Source organism: Leptidea sinapis, chromosome 4, assembly GCF_905404315.1.
Source record: "Leptidea sinapis chromosome 4, ilLepSina1.1, whole genome shotgun sequence".
In the NCBI taxonomy this organism is placed as follows: domain Eukaryota; kingdom Metazoa; phylum Arthropoda; class Insecta; order Lepidoptera; family Pieridae; genus Leptidea; species Leptidea sinapis.
Window position 1 is genome coordinate 3,119,207 of NC_066268.1, and position 13,453 is coordinate 3,132,659.

Here is a 13,453-nt window from a genome sequence, read left to right on the forward strand (position 1 = left end):
GTCGGTCGATCGTAGCTATAAGTATGAAAACATAATATGAAAGCGTACAGTCCAGCGCTGATGAATGCTACGCGCGTAGAGCTACGTCGCGCTGACGGGAATCTTCGGTCAACTGTCTAAACTCTCACTAAATGCAGCCTTAGTACATTATTTTTTCAGGAGTGATTAGGGTTGCCACCTCTACTACTATTATATAATATAGTATCCTACTCTTTAATGTGTCTGTATACCTACTATTATTTTAAAAATATAATATAAAAGGCGAAACTACTATATTTAATTAGCATACAGAGCGCATAGTTTCTGTGATGAACAAAGTTTATTAATAGAACTAATATTGGTCTGATAAAAGCAGGATTAATGGTGTTCTGTAAGTTAAAATTAGATTATAATGATAGTTACGAAGGGTTCCATAAAAATAAAAACCTATCAATAAAAGCTCAAAGCATTAACAAATTTTGATGTCAAAGCGCTACGAAAATAAATATAATTTTCTTTTTATATAAATCAAGTTTGAATGATTCATTTATATAGTACTAGCTGATGCCTACGACTTCGTCCGCGTAGATAAAGGGTTCTTAAAAATAATAAGCAAGTTTGGAATTGAAGATTATTTCATGTCCTATTCCAGTTCCGGTTCCCGTGTTCGCTCTCGTTCCCAACATATTATATGAATCTTATTTCGAGAAAGATTGCTATGGTAAACTAAACCTACTATTGGTATAGTTATAGCTCATCTACGAGTATTTCAGTTTTTCACAAATCCCGCGGGAACCATGGATTTTCCCGGGATAAAATGTAGCCTATGTCCTTTCCCAAGCTCTAGTATATCACTGTACCAAATGTCATCAAAGTCGGTTAAAAGCGTAATAAATAAACATACATTCCATTTATACTATTAGTAGGGATCTACTTGAACATTTTCTGTCTCATTAATAAACGCAATGTAAAGTTACTCTAAGTTGTAACATTACTTCTCCTTGTCAAATAATTCTGTAGTGACAAAAGTAAGATGACAATGACAAAAAGTTTTAAATTTGGAATAACTTTACTTCGTTTATATTAGTAACACAGTTTTTATGTCACTTTAAAACTTGAGTTTGTACTTTGTCAGAATTAAAATGTTATCAAGCAGATAGCGCAAGGTTCTGCGCGCCGAGTGACTGATAAAAACACCTTATTATAATTACATCAACATCTTTAAATAAACTCAACAATTGATACAAACTAGGTTATACAATATGCAAATGACGAGGTGCGAATATCGTGCGCCACAACTATCGAGGCATTAGGTGAGTAAATGTTTGCTCTGCGTTTGATGTGATAAGTGAATGATATATTACAACGATGAGAAGCGGTTTCATGGGACCATAGACTTACTATATATACTAGAGTCTAGATGATCTGACAGTCCGATAGTGACGTGACGTGACGTTATAATGTGATCGTTAACTAGTGGTGTAACATTCATAATACATACTAAGGAGCTAATGCTTAGCGTTGCTGACTGTTTACGACTTTTCGAACAAAATCGGTTACAGTCACATCACAGCGGGTCTATCCGCTGTACTTTTCTTGTTGTATCTCCGATAGATGTGGTTTTCTCTGGCACGCTTTGTTCGTCTATACGCTAGTATCCAAATGATTTGAGTTTTCTTTGGTGTTAATTCCGCCAATTGTCTTTAAACAATTCGACACGTGTTTCGCCTCTACACGAGGCATCCTCAGGACATGTTGTCTCGCCAAAATCTGGCACGAGAGTCTCGTGTCGCATTGTTTAAAGACAAATATTGGCGGAATTAACACTAAAGAAAACTCAAATCATTTGGATAATTATGGATTTCCGCAAAGTAACGCCTTGTTCAATAAATTTTCTATACGCCAGTGTATTGTATAAAGTGTGCAGTCTATACTTGGGACAGACTTAAAATTAAGCATGTTAATTTTTAGTGGCCTATTTAGATATTCAATCAAAATCCTATATTGACAATCCGCGATACATGTTAGATATCTATATTCTGTACTTTTAGCATTACAATAGCCGTTATAATCAGGGGTGTGCATATCATACAGGCAATTAGGCAGTGCCTATCTCGTTATGAACCTAAATAACTATAGTGTTAAAGTTAATTTAGTTTAATATGGTTGCGTTATTTTATAACCAAACTACTCATAAATATTTTCCTAAATACCTACGTTAAGCAATCTCCAGGCTCAACTACGACTATTAGAATCTACTGTGCCTTTCTGGAAAACCAATGCACGCCCCTGATTATAATCTGTGGATGCTTAGATAATTTCAACTTTTCGTTTAGTTCTTTATCAAGACAATCTTGACAGATATGAAAGACCTAAGCCCATTCGACCACAAAACGTTTACTGGCTATAACGCGGCGTCACTCCGTTCACCAACTGACGACAAAGGGTGCACGGGAAACGACGGAGCGATGCGGCTCAAGTGCAGTTGCTCTAGTCCTAGTGACTATTCACGAGCTGGTGATATATAGGAACTCCTTCTGTATCCCTTTCCAAGTCGTCAATGCTACTGTGATTCCTATGATATTGCACAATTATGTCGAGTCACCATAAAATGATATGAAAATGATATAGTGATAAACCTGGTATTAGAAAACTGTTATTGTTTTCAAATACAGTTTTCCGACGACGGAAACCAGAAAGCTAAAAGCACTTGAAACAGCGCGTTGAGAAATCAACGGGATTATTGTGTTATTTTAGTGATAAAACTATCATACTAATCTGGTTTCACTGAGCGTGTCAAGTATTTTGATAGATGCGTGAAGATAGGGAAATACTTCAAGGTGATTTCACATCTTAGGACAAATTGTAGTCAGCTTGCACGAATAACACAAGTAAAAATTTTATAATATCAGGTAGAATCAGTAATTCTTTTTGTCTCCTGTTTGTTTTGAAAACTTAATGCAACCGTCTGGGATTACTTTTCGTTCTTCTTTAGCATCGTTGTGATTTAAAATTAGATGAAACGAAAAAGCCACAGTAAAAAGACACCGACACATAAATTCATAAGATTTAACGTGGGAGAAAATGTGATGCATTATACAGTGTTTTGGTACCAGGCGATCATAGTTGAACAAGAGATTTTCTTATGTATGACGCGAGTATACGATATATATTCCGACGTCTTGCGCACGACGTATTACTACATAGAGGCAAGGAGAACATAATTGTGGTAGCGGTGATAGTAATGTCTTTCATGGCGGTTGAAATCATGTGCCGTTCTAGCAACATGTACCAGGACAGTTGAGAGATTCATACACAATGCAGGTTTCACTTCTGACATGTGTACTTTGTACGCACACAATTTTTGTCTTAAACAATTTTTTTTTTTCATTTAAACTTTATCGCATTCGGATCCAATGCAGTTTTGTACGAAGATTTGCCCGTTTATTAGAACAAGATACAAACAAGGCTTAACAATCACTCAGCGTTTATTTGACAGACAGCAAAATGCGTAATTACAAAAATAAAACAAACAAAAAAACCAAAGCAGTTGAAACTAACGAGGCAACGAGTGTAACAATCACAGTTGAGCAATTAAGCAGAACGGCCGAAAATGTTCAAAAACAAGACAAATGACGACCTCGGCGTAACTAGCCGCCGCTAGAGACAATTGTTTAGGAAATTGTAGCGATTAGTCGAATAATGTAAATTGTAAATAACTAACAAGAGACAGTTTCAAAAATCACCTTGTCATTTAGCGATTTCATAACCAATGCAAAAGTTTGGCTGAATTCTGGGTTTAAAATGTACCTATTGCAGAGAGTTGAAAGAGATTCTTCTTCTTAGTCGTTCCCTCACTGCTGAGGATCATGAATCACATTCAATTGCTCAACGGGCTGTCTCCATCGGTTTCACTCCGTCGCCTGGTGGAATGCGGCGCTTATAGGGATCTTCAGTTTTGATTTGATCCGACCACCGTTTAGGACTACGGCCTCTAGGTCTTTTACCCTCTATTTCCCCGGCACCATCAAACGCTCAAGGTTGTCGGCTTCTCTATGTGTAACATGGCCAAACTAACCCACTACACGCTGTTAGCAGACCGTGTACAGACGCTGAGCATCCTCTATCTTGAGCTGCTTTAAGATGCAGATGTTTGTGCGACGAACCGTCCATGGTATTCGGAGCATACTAAGTCAACACCACATTTCAAGGGAGTTGATTATATTGTTTGTTTGCTGCCTCGAAAGTCCATGTCTCTGTACCGTACAGAGCGATGGGAAAGACAAGTGTGTGAACCACCAGTATTTTAGTTCGATTGCCAATATTTTTGTCTCGCCATACTTTGCTCACTTGAGTCATTGCCGTTTTTGAAAGAGATTCAATTTCCAGAAAAATAATAAGATGCAATAAAACGACAATAATAAAAAGGAAACATGAAAAAAGAAAACTGTTGTAAGAAGATCAATGGCTTTGAAAGGATATGACTTAGCATATTTTGTTGTGACTTGTGCTCAAGCATATGCTGAAATTCTGCCAAACCCTCAACATAAACGGCCACCTTTACGTTTCACGTACATGAATATTGTTGATATTGCAGAAAGAGAGAATCTTTATAATAATAATCAAACCAAAAACAGATAGATGTAAAATTGAGAAAAGTACAGGAAGAAAAATGTTACGATTACGTACGGAGCTAAAACGAATTTGATTCAACAATTGTTTTTGTATTTAAATATTTATCTTAAGTTTTTTACGCATAATTGAGGGATGTAGGGATGCATATGATACACGTCTTTGATAATGATTCATCATTATTATCAGCCGGAAGATGCCCACTGCTGGACAACGGCCTCCCCAAAAGATCTCCACGACGATCGGTCCTGCGCTGCCCTCATTCAACGTATGAGGCGATCTTGGCCAGATCGTCGTACCATCTTGTAGGGGCCTACCAAAATGAAATCTTTCTGCTCTTGGAGATGATTAATAAGTTTTAATAATTTTTAGTAACAAAGTAAAATTCTTAGATATTGTGAGGTTTAAGTAGAACTTGATAGAATCTAAATTCCAAGCCGACAGCTTAGTCTTAAAAAGGAAATTTGAATTTTCCACACACCATAATCCAGGAGAATAGTAAACAATATGGCCTTTTTCATATCGTATCGAATAAAGCTACAGTGAAATTCTATCCCCGCATTATTATTATAATATTATAATAATATTCAAATACTATTTTACTGTATTATATCAATGTTAATAATAAATAATAATACAACTCCAAAGGACAATAAAACGCAAGTGTAATCTGTAAAGTATGTCACATTAAATATCAGATTGTGAAACCTGTCCAAAATGTAGAAAAGATGAGAGCTATTCTTCCTGATGGTGACTTGGATGTTATATATAATAGTATACTGAGAAAAGCGTCAAAAAATAATGGAAACTCTCCTACTAGGGCTTCTACGTCACAATAACGTAAGCTACCCGGAATTCCCGAAAATTTAACGAACATTAGTAACATTACGACATTGTGTAAATACTACAAATTGCCTAGCATTAACATTTTTATCGTATGAAACATCAACATGACAAGAAAATTCCATAATTATTTGACGTCTTTTATAATTATTGCCAAATAAACAAAATATTTTTATAGTTCCTAATAAAAAGATAATTTCAGAAAGTATAGTAATCTTTCGCCATATTAAAAAAACGTTTTATTTATTAAATCTTTCTTTACTTTCTCAGCCTTATCAAGAAAGAGTGTAAAGTCGTTTGTTGTTTTATCTAATATAAAAAAGCTAGAGTTGGCCCAACGGGAGTATGTAGTCTTGTTTTCAAATGGTCATGCGTTAACGCTGGAAATGGATAGTTTCATTGGTCTGTTTTCTGATATATATAACTTTATGTCAACTTCGTTACACTCAAACTCTGCCAGTTACACTGTCAAACAACAATCGATTTACGTCGGGCAAAAGTATTGCCAAAACAAATGTTAATTACCATGCAAACTTATTACATGGAACCCAGCTAAGTAAAATCAAATAAAATCTGCACAGATATAATACTTATCGCTACAGAAATGAGGTTTTTATGGCGAGATGTTATCTTGTGACAACTCTAACCTTGTAACATTATTATATTTCAGACATCAGATTCAACCATATTCAGTTCAGATTCAAATATCTTTTAAAACAGGCTTCCAAAAAAAATTACAATTTTAAACAAGCAGCTGAAATATCTGAACAAAAATGAGTTGGCTTGTTGGTACTTTTTATTATTATACCTAATCTTTAGAAATATTAATTGTCTATAACGACACAACTGCTGACTAATACAAAATGTAAATGCTGAAATTGATAATTGTACTAAATTTTGAAAGATTCCAAAAAAAAATCCTTTGTAGCAAAGGCTATATTTGAGAAGTTCCCATGGGGTAAGGAAAAGATTTACAAACGAAAAAAACCGCAGGAGTCAACTATAACAATAACCAGTTCTTCGGCGTAATTTCGATGTAGGTTCAATACGTTTCGCATAATCGAAGTGCGGTGTACTTACAAACTATAACATAGTAACACTTCACAAGAAAATCTCGCGAATCATCGATACAAGTGACCGATTGGTAAGATAGCGTGACCGAGTAGCGACGTCGAGTCACGCCAGACGACCGAGTGGCACTGATTAGGTACTACAATATAGTATTATCATGAAAAACAAAATACAAATAAGCGAGGATGATAAATTGTGAACAACCGATAGTATTCAATTTTGCGGTGTGGCGAGCACACGTTTCATAATTACTACGTTACCGCTTACCTCCTATCAACTAGGCTGTATTTATATATAAATATACTTTTATTTGACGATTTGGATCAGAACGGCAATGAAAACAATTGTTAATTTATCTGTGTCTTTCTTGAAAAACGCGTTTATACACAATGACCTTTTGTTTAAGTACATCACCATCTCCTATACCTAGATGGAACAACATCAATCGTTGTTATTGGATTTTAAACTAAGGTTTGAGCTATCTAAAATATACGTGGTGAATTAAGTTACCCAGATAATTTACTGCTTACTGATATAATTAAGTTACTGCTGCGGGTAATATCAGAAACTAAGTATTGTATATGTATACAAGCACTGGAACACATGAGAAGTACGGCAATGCAAACATGCAGATAATATGTACCAGGCCACTCAGAAAGTTTTGCGAAAAAATGTTTTATGTATGAAGCCCTGGCTAATTTAAAATTAATAATAATACTATCATTATAATTTCACTCCATATTTATTGAGAACTAAATTGAATTATTATGGATCTACGTCGGAAATATTTTCGAGCGACGATTTTTTATGATTTCAAAAGTAGCCTTTAAATCAGAAAAGTCAGTTGATCGGCTTCAAATAATGAAATAATGTTTATGGATGAAGGCCCTTCTTAAGCAACCATCTACAATTGTCATAACGAATTTCTGTGGGGGCATCTATCGTTGGGGGATGAAGAAAGAATCGTTCGAAGGCTTTTGAATTTGAATTGAATACAAAAAAAAAACAACGAATTAAGCTCGAATTAATTCAGCATACATAGCAGATTGGATCGGGAAGTGTTCATAAGAATCTACACGAGCACCTTGGTGTGAGAAAGAAAGTTTCTCACACGAAGGTGTAAGGGTAAACTGATCAGTAAATTTGAAACAGGCTTGTCTCGATACGTTTACGACATTGTGACAGGTGACGAATCCTGGATTTGTGGAAAGTGAAGCGATCTAGAAGGACAGGTAAAATTTTGATAGACAGATTCTTCACTGAGACGGGGTATTTAGTGTCGATTGCGAAATCAAAGCTGTATTGCAACGCCGATTCGTATACTACAAAATGCCTACCAGAAGTTTTTACTGCCAAGGCAGACGATCGAATACCGGCCTCCACGATCAAACAAGGAACTTCCTGCACACCACAATAGTCAAAGTCACGGGTCACTCTCCTTACAGTCCTGATTTAGCACTGTGTGATCTTTTTATTCCCTAAAATACAGAAACAACTGAGAGGGTTGGGGGGTTCTAGTTTTCGTCACTGGAAGATGCGCTAACTGGTTTAGAGGCTGGTGGAGAATACTTGGAAAAGATTAAATAATATTATTTTAACACATAAGATGATTTTTAGTTTGTAGAACATGTTTTTGAGAGCTGAGTTTTGTTTAAAATGCCTTCGTGTGTTTTAATACACACTGTTTCAATAACTCTCAAAACACAAGTTAAAGTCAATTAGAGACACCATATTTATATTAACAATGAATTTGAATGTCAGAGTGCTTAGCCCGCTGTGATCAAGCTGCGCCATATAATTTATTCAGATCGGCTTCCCTAGTACGTAGTATGAATGAAAGAATCTAAACACTTTATTGCACTAAAAATAGAAATTATAAAATTTGTACATAAAAGTTATGGTTATTATTAGGCGACCTTTTATCACTATTCAGCGATCTCTTCCAGGTAAAGGTGTAGGTGATTTTATTTATAACTGACAGATGGTAATAAATTAACATACTATAAGATATATACACATATATATCATTGTGGGGAATAAATAAAAACCTGCTAAAGACGACCTTTCTACCAGTCCCGGTGAGCACAAACTTGTGTTATATTGCATGAAGACATTTATTATATTTGGATAGTGTTTGAGGATTGTAAGCTCTTTAATTACTAAATCCATTTCTTGAAGTCTGTGGTTCAAAAATGTCCTTGTTCACAAAAACAATAAAATAATCCTCTTCTATATTAGTACTGCTACTCCCAGGCATACATACAACTTACATTTACACTGTTACAAATACGCACAAAAGAGGATGGCAAAAAATAGATCTAACCACTACAAAAATAATTAATTAATAAAGTATAAATTAATAAAATAGGTATACTATACGTACATATTCACAGACGACTTATTCAAAGAAATAGTTTTTTAATAAGTTTTTAAATCCAGTGAGCGTCTGAGCTTTTCTTATATGAAGAGGTAGAGCAGTCCTCAGTCTGATAGCCACATTAATTATATTAGTAATTCATACAAATGAATTTACCTTAAATAATGCATATTAATTACTATTCGAATTACTATTCAAAGTTGTGAACATTAAATTAATAAATCTATCCGAATGAATTATAATTGCAAAGTATCGCAATACTAAATAATATATAGCTACAAAGAATGACAAATTAGAATGCTGTAGCGTGGGTGCTGTGTATCATGAAAAATTAATAACTTTTTTTCAACGCAAATTTTATCAAACTATGTATGGATATTTCACGAATGTAATTCCTATTTCTGTTGGTATCCTAAGTCCACCTTTGCACAACACGCCGTAAGACTTCGATATCAATGTCTGTAATTCTGTATTATTTTTTAGTATTATGATAATTAATATTTATTGTTTCTGACATGTAGACATATATCATCTAATCTTGTTATGCGTTATTTACCTTACACTATTTACTGTATTAAATTAATTTGCATGCCTAGTTAAGCCTGGCGCAACATGTGAAACTGTAAGATTATATCATCGTAAGATACCATGTTTATACGCAAATAAAGAATTTGATTAATTGATTGATCACCAGCTGGATGTGTGTCAGTCTTTCACAATGCGGTTTTCGAGGAACTTTCTTTCACGTACAACCAAACAATGGTCGCGCAAGTAAATGTCTATCTATTGGTTGTTCCACCGTTCTAAGACCGTTAAAACGATTTCTTATCAGTTCTTCTCCCCATGTCAAAGCCCCTTTACGAACTGATGTAGCTTTTGTATGACGTTTACAAAGTGTTGTAATAATATGGTATGTTTATTTCACTCCCTATGGTAAACAAAATATATATTTCTAATTCTGCTATATTATATTTTGATCAAAGACACGTTGGGCGGAGTATTATTACTACCAACAACCATAAGTAAACCTCGTGGTGGACCGTTAATTGTTATAAAACTACACTGAAATAAATGTTACAAACATTTTAACTTATATTTATTTCAATGTCACAGTTCTATTTACACATTTTTAATTACTGCATTTTAATTGCTTTACACTATATCGTTTCCGCCGTGAGCGAAGTCGCACGATTTCATCAAAACAAACATATAGTTGGCTGCTGAAGATTCTACCGGTACTAATAATTATTCTAATCATGATTTTCTTGCCTTGAAGCAAGCAGCTCTGAGAAAAGAAAACTACTACAACAAAACAAGTACGGCGTTCCTCCACAATGCGGCCGGACACGCTCCTGTGATGCTTCTGATGTTGGAAGAGAATGTGAGCGGCGGTGATCACTCAACACCAGGTGACCCGTGTCCTTCTTTTCCATAAAAATAAAAAATAACAAAAAAAAACAACCGACTCCAAAAACACTATTCCAAAACAATAGATATAATATGCACTAAAAGTATAAAAATAATTACCTTTTTTTATACAATCCAATTAATTAATCTAATTCTAGTTACATCATCATATTTGACTACGACAGTTACTTGACCATAACGACGTTACGGTAGGAGACTTAAATATCCGGATAGCAGAAAAAGATTCGGCCGAGTATCATTAATTTGCTCGTAAGAATTGAAGAGTTCCGTTACTTTGTCATGGATCCCATGATCAGAACCTAACCAAACTCTCATCAAACTACATTTGAAGTATATCCTTTCCAATAATTTTTTTAACAAAAATACAAGCGACTTCTTTTGAGTTGTGTAAGTGTTTTTACACTATTCCAAAACAATACATATAATATGCACTAAAAAGTATAAAAATAATTGCGTTTTTTTATAAAATATGTAAATTTTTCAATGCAGCAATGAACGTAAGCGCTTTATTGAAGAGTTCCGTTACTTTGCCATGGATTCAATATATTTTTATAATAAAATATATAGATAAAAGGATAAAATATATTTTGATAATAATTGTACTTTTGGTCAATGCCCCGGATGATGTAGTTGTACAGGAAGGCTAACATTTTTTTGTTTGTTTCACGCCTACACCATTCAACCACATGAAATATTGCCCATGTTGTCTGACGTACAGAAAAGAATGTAGATAAACTTAAACTGTGTTTTTAAATTTATTCTAAATTAAAAACTTTTTGTCTTTATCTTACCTTTGTCACTACAGAACTATATGACAGGGAGAAGAACCAAGACTATGCATAATGTTTACAAATAGACACTTTGCTTATGATTGGTTTGTTCGGACGTATAACGTTTCCCGCGTTCAGGACACGGAACACGCGTTGCACAGTGACTTGATATTCGGAAAACTTCAGAATTATCATTGTATTGACAGTGTTGTCAACGATATAAATAATTTCTTTTTTACTCTCAGGTATAACTTTATACCAAGTTTTTTTATAAAATATATAAATTTTTCAATGCAGCAATGAACGTAAGCGCTTTATTGAAGAGTTCCGTTACTTTGCCATGGATTCCGTAATCAGAACCTAACCAAACTCTCACCAAACTATCTTTGAAGTATATCCTTTTCAATAAAATAATAATCATCGAAATCGGTTGGCGCGATATTGAGTTATTCGTAAATTTATCATCCAATTTGCTATACGTATGTATAGCAAATTTAAGACTTTTATGATTTTTCTCATGGATGCCATTGTCAGATCTAGACCAAATTACAATGGGACCACACGGTAATCACCAGCTTTCAAATAAAAAAGAATTATCAAAATCGGTTCACCCAGTCGAAAGTTTTGAGGTAACAAACATAAAAAAAATACCGACGAATTGAGAACCTCCTCCTTTTTTGAAGTCGGTTAAAAAAAACAATCATCGAAATCGGTTGGCGCAATATTGAGTTATTCGTATATTTGTCGCGCACTTACTTATAGCAAATGTAAAATATATATATAGCAATTTCATGGTTTTCTTATGGATGCCATTGTCAGATTTAGACTAAATTGGACCCCACGGGAAGCACCAGCTTTCAACTAAAAAAAATAATTATCAAAATCGGTTCACCCAGTCAAAAGTTTTGAGGTAACAAACATAAAAAAATACCGATGAATTGAGAACCTCCTCCTTTTTTGAAGTCGGTTAAAAAAAACAATCATCGAAATCGGTTGGCGCAATATTGAGTTATTCGTATATTTATCGCGCACTTACTTATAGCAAATGTAAAATATATATATAGCAATTTCATGGTTTTCTTATGGATGCCATTGTCAGATTTAGACTAAATTGGACCCCACGAGAAGCACCAGCTTTCAACTAAAAAAATATTTATCAAAATCGGTTCACCCAGTCGAAAGTTTTGAGGTAACAAAACCTAAAAAAAGCATACCGACGAATTGCGAACCTTTTTTGAAGTTGGTTAAAAATACAATAGGTACTCCGAACCCGCAGGTCCATTATAAGACGCATCTTATAAGGGCTTCTGACAAAGTTATAAAATCATAAAAACTTAGCTTAACAAGACTTAGTTACACAGTATAGAATAATCACTGTTTATTTTCCATATATTGTTCTTAAACGGCTCTGGACTCCAAAACGACTGGAATATGATAAAATCTATGAAGTTTGGTAGTGATCGGATAATTCATTATGAAACTTTGAAGGTCACTATAATATATATTTAATAATAAAATATATTTTGATAATAATTGTACTTTTGGTCAATGCCCCGGATGATGTAGTTGTACAGGAAGGCTAACATTTTTTTGTTTGTTTCACGCCTACACCATTCAACCACATGAAATATTGCCCATGTTGTCTGACGTACAGAAAAGAATGTAGGGCATCTTAGATAAACTCAAACTGTGTTTTTAAATTTATTCCAAATTTAAAACTTTTTGTCTTTATCTTACCTTTGTCACTACAGAACTATATGACAGGGAGAAGTAATTTTAAACTTGTTTCGCGTTTATTAATAAGACAGATAGGGCCTTATAAATAAACCTAGTTTAAAGTTATGCCTGAGGATAAACCAAGAACATGTAAAATGTGTACAAATAGACATTTTGCTTATGATTGGTTTATTCGGACGTCTAAAGTTTCCCGCGTTTATTTGCAAGAGTGCTTGACATTCGGAAAACTTCAGAATTATCATTGTATTGACAGTGTTGTCAGCGATATAAATAATATCTTTTTTACTCTCAGGTATAACTTTATACCAAGTTTTTTTTTATGAAAACAAGGGACGAGACGAGCAAGACGTTCAGCTGATAAAAATTGACACGCCCTACACATAACAATGCAGTGCCGCTCAGAATTCTTGAAAAACCCAAAAATTCTGAGCGGCACTACAGTTGCGCTCGTCACCTTGAGACATAAGATGTTAAGTCTCACTTGCCCAGTAATTTCACCAGCTACGGCGCCCTTGATACCGAAACACAGTAACGTTTACACATTACTGCTTCACCGCACTAGTCTAGCCGACTTCCTGTGCAAAGAAGGCTCCCACTGGGAAGGCTGATAAAGGTT

The 13,453-nt window shown here is 34.5% G+C and overlaps 1 protein-coding gene across 6 annotated transcripts in view; it reads right to left on the reverse strand.

The window, feature by feature from the left end:
• Positions 1-13,453, reverse strand: part of LOC126979715 (transcription factor EC) — a 131,463-nt gene that overhangs the window by 30,876 nt on the left and 87,134 nt on the right. The window contains exon 1 of one of the 6 annotated variants that reach the window (XM_050829192.1): positions 6,535-6,645. The exons of 4 other annotated variants lie outside the window; for them this stretch is intronic. The gene's annotated coding sequence lies outside the window, so the exon portion shown is untranslated. Of the gene's footprint in view, positions 1-6,534; positions 6,646-13,453 lie in introns of those variants that run through there. One more of the 6 variants, XM_050829194.1, reaches the window with a different exon arrangement.